The 4452-nt window shown below is 42.1% G+C and overlaps 1 pseudogene; it reads right to left on the reverse strand.

Moving 5' to 3' along the window:
* Window positions 1-3154: 3154 nt before the first annotated feature.
* Window positions 3155-3969, reverse strand: LOC140603330 (lipid transferase CIDEC-like; annotated as a pseudogene).
* Between the last annotated feature and the right edge of the window lie 483 nt (window positions 3970-4452).

The raw sequence follows: 4452 nt of genomic DNA on the forward strand, positions 1-4452 counted from the left end.
TCACACACTCTACCGACTGAGCCAGCCAGGCGCCCCTCCTCTTAGTTTCCCTTAAAATGGAACCACTCCTCAGCTTTTGTCTTTCATGATATTGGCATTGTTGAAAAATATAGTTATTCTGTAGAATGTCCCCCAGTTGGTGTTTGTCTAATGTTTTTCATGATTAAGTTAGGTTATGAAAACTAAAAAAGATATGGTATAATGGATGCTGTGTTCTTCTTGGTCCTTTTGATTTTCGTCTTTCTGTGCATGTAGTGTTCATTTACATTGTAATTTTATGTATTTTTATTTTTTCTAAAGATTCTATCTTCAAGTAGTCTCTATACCCAAGGTGGGGCTACAGCCCCCAGATCAAGAGTTGCATACTGTACCACCTGAGCCAGCCAGGTGCCCTTGCATTGTAGTTTTATTTGGCGGTTCTCTCATTACTAATGAGGTTGAACACATTTTCACATTTCTTAGCTATTTGGATATCCCCTCTTTTGCCCATTTCCCCCTTTATTGTCTTTTTCCTATGGAACTGCACCCGTGTTCTGCATGTATTCCAACTATAAGCTCTCCTCGGTTATGTGTCACGAATATTTCCTGCCACTTTGTGGCTGGCTTTTTGTGCTCAAAGAAATTTATTAATTTTCTCCCTCTGCCTTGCCCCCTGCTCTCTCAAATAAATAATAAAATCTTTTTTTAAAAAAAGAGCTGTTAAGGATGCCTGGGTGGTTCAGCGGTTGAGCGTTTGCCTTTAGGTCAGGTCATGACCTTGGAAGTCTCCGGATTGGGTCCCACTTCGGGCTCCCTGCATGGAGCCTGCTTCTCCCTCTGCCTGTGTCTCTGCCTCTCTCTGTTTCTGATGAATAAATAAATAAAATCTTTTTTAAAAAAGAGCTGTTTGTAATAACAATAACCAGTAAAACCCTTTCATGCGTCTGTCTCACTCCTTACAAAATTTGCAAAAATAGATCTTTTAAATCATCAGGATTGCATATAACCTTGGCCTTTTTTAAAAAAATTAAAATTACTTTAAAATTATTTATTTTTGTTACAATAAAAAATTCTTATCTCCCCCCCCCAAAATAAAACATTGTGCCTTGCTTTAAAAAGTCTTTCCCTATTGTCTATATTATCCTCTACAAAGACTGTTGTTTTGCCTTGCACAATCTATGATCAGCCTGTACTAACTTTTGCATATGATGTGAGGTAAGGTCAAGTTTCATTTTCTGTATATGAAGATCCAATTGCCCAGTACTGTTGATTGGAAAGACCTTCCCCTCCTGCTCTGAAGTGTCATCCTTGTCATAAATCCATTGTCCATATTGCATGGTCTGTTCTTGGAGTCTCCATCCAGTCTCTTCCATTAGTCTTTATCCATTGTTAACACCAGCACTATCCTACCTCATTACTGTAGTTTTATAATAAGTTTTGATATTTCATAAAGCATGCTCTCCCACCTTATTTTTGAATAATATTTTGTCTATTATTTTTTATTTTATTTTTAACTAACCTCTACACCCAACACGGGGCTTGAATTTACGACCCCCAGATCAAGAGTCGCATGCTCCTCCTACTAAGCCAGCTAGTGCCCCCTACCTTGTCTCTTCTTAGACCTTTGCATTTGATAAGATATTTAGAATTAGTTCGTTAAATTCTATCTCATGTTCTTCCCTCCCCTCTCCTTGCCATGGGTGTCAGAGCCACACTGAGGCCTGTGGCTTTCTCTGCCCTGTCCTGCTCCCTCTTGGTCTTTCACAAGTATCACCTCCAACAAATATGCTGCATTTCCAGAGCCATCTTGGCATCTGCTTCTTGGAGATTAGTCAACACTTTATTCTCAAAACCAAAAGAAAAAAATTTTAACATTTAACTATTTTTTAAAGGAAATTTCTTTTTTTTTTTTTTTAAGATTTTATTTATTTATTCATGAGAGACACAGAGAGAAAGAGAGGCAGAGACACAGGCAGAGGGAGAAGCAGACTCCATGCAGGAAGCCCGATGTGGAACTCGATCCCAGGTCCCTAGGATCAATCCCTGGGCTGAAGGCAGTGCGAAACTGCTGATCCACCCGGGCTACCCAACATTTAACTATTAATTATGGTGTTTCCTATAAACTTTTTTGTGGATGCTCAAAATGAGATGAAGTAATCTCACTCCCTGGATTGATAAAAGCTTTCTTTTTAACCATAAATGGATGCTGACCTTAATCAAAAGTTTTCCTGCCCCTGCTGAGGTGATTATGCAATTTTTTCCTCCTGTTAAGTTAATATAGAGAATTATAATGGTTGATTTATGACGTTAAATACATCTTGTTTTCCTGAGGGAAAAAAGCAACTTGATCACGATGTATATTGACCTTTTGCATTTTGCTAGAATCTGTAAATATTTTGTATAGGATTTTTACATCTAATGTTCATGAGGGAATTAGCCTGCAATTATCCTTTCTCACAGTGTATTGTCAAATGTTAATATCAAATTTATACCAGGCTCATAAAATGAGGTGAGCATTTTAGGAGAGCTGGTGCTCTCCCCCAGCATAAGTAACTTACTGTAAACATTCTAACGTTGCATTAGTGGGCTTGAGAGTTCACTCAGGAGCACTTTGCATGGAAGGTCAGGAGGTAGAGAGTGTAATGAAAATGTAGAGTGTGAAGACAGCTTGCTGAAGAGCAGACTTTATGCCATAGCCTTGATCAGCTAAGCTATGCTGGGAAGGAGAGAACTAGGCAAGGTCAAGAATCCTCAGTTCTCCATTAGCCTGCCTACTCAAGGTTTCTGGCCCTTCATTCTGCTTCTTAATTCGTGGTCTTATTGGGAAGAGGGAGCGTGAGAAGGCGAGAAGCTCTCTAGGGGCACCTGGATGGCTTGGTCAATTGAACATCCAAGGTTATGATTTTGGCTCAGGTCATGATCTCAGGGTCCTGGGATCAAGCCCTACACATTGGGCTCCATGCTCAGTGGGGAATCTACTGACGATTATCTCTCTCTCTCTCTCCCTCTGCTCTCCCCCCCCTCACACGCATACTCTCTCTCTCTCTCAAAATAAAATAAAATAAATCTTTATTAAGAAGAAGAAGAAGAAGAAGAAGAAGAAGAAGAAGAAGAAGAAGAAGATCTCTAGCTGCCAGGCTTGTGGATGCTACCAGCTGAGCTTTAGGTCCCCAGTCTAGTCTTTGGCTGGGAAGACCTCCAAGAACTTGGGCCTTCGTTGTAGTGTCTTCAGACTGGTTGAGATGAGGGATGAGGTCTTGTCCTTGGGCTGCCCTCCCTCTGTGGCATCCAGGAGTTGCTTGATGTAACAGAAGGTGCCAAGAAACATGGTTTATATGCCGAAGAGGGGCCAATAAAGAACTTCCTTCATGATAAACCTTATCCCGTAGCAGTGCATATCCTAGGAAATGGAGTATGTGCCATCATGAGTTGCCTTCACTGTCAAACAACCAATGAAGTCCAGTAGACTCACCTTGACCAAGCCAAAGGTTCTGCAGGCCACCTTGATCTTCTTGGCAGACTTATGGGAGAGGGAGAATTAATACCTAGTCTTTTGCATCAAGACAGGGATGTAGTTATTAGCATCCCTTAAGGACTTCTAGGCTTTCAATGTTCTCCCCCAATAGGTAGGACCCCACGTGATGGACACTGCCATTTCTGCTCCTTCTGGAGGACCATGAACATTGTCTTGTCCATCAGGGTTTGGAAATACTCCTCTGTCTTTACGGTTCATGCTGTCTTCCTCCAGCAGGAAGAGGGATTGTCTGCCAGCATCAGGCTGTCCCAGACTTGGAAGGAGACCCTCAAGACTGTGTCATGATGCCCTTCTGCACACTCTGGTAGGCAGTGCTTACCCTGCAGAGCTGAGCCTCAGAGCCCCAGACTGGGCTCCAGCAGTGGCTACAGGGTCACCACCAAGGTGCTCACTTCCACACACCTGGAGAGGGACTTAAGATAGTAAAAGTTGAGGAACTTCATGGCATATTCCATCCTCCTTCAGCTGGAGTGCCTTGTACCACCCCCCACAGCCTCCTAATGTCCTTATGGTTCTGCCTCTGGGAAACATTTCCTCCATCTTAATGTCTGGGAGAGATTGTGTAATCCTGGAGGAGGAGAGAAAAAAGAAAAAGAATGCATTAAGTAGGATTCCATTTATCAAAAGTTCAAAAGCGGGCAAAAAGAAGCTACTCTCTGTAGTAAGGCATACACAGCTGGCAATGCAAGAAAATGTGCATCACACGTGTCAGAGTGGTGGCTGTGCCTTTAAGGGCCATCGTTTAGCATGGGCACGCAGAAACTTCTCCACTGTTATCTGTTATTGACCTGGGCGGTGGTTGTACAGAACATTGTTTTAAAATTCTTTTTTTAAAAAGATGTTATTTATTTATTTGACAGAATGAGAGAGAGCACAAGCAGAGAGAGCACAAGCCTCCCTCTGGCAGGCAGAGGGAGAGGGAGAAGGAGGCTCCCAGT

This window comes from Canis lupus, chromosome 1, assembly GCF_048164855.1.
Source record: "Canis lupus baileyi chromosome 1, mCanLup2.hap1, whole genome shotgun sequence".
Lineage (NCBI taxonomy): Eukaryota > Metazoa > Chordata > Mammalia > Carnivora > Canidae > Canis > Canis lupus.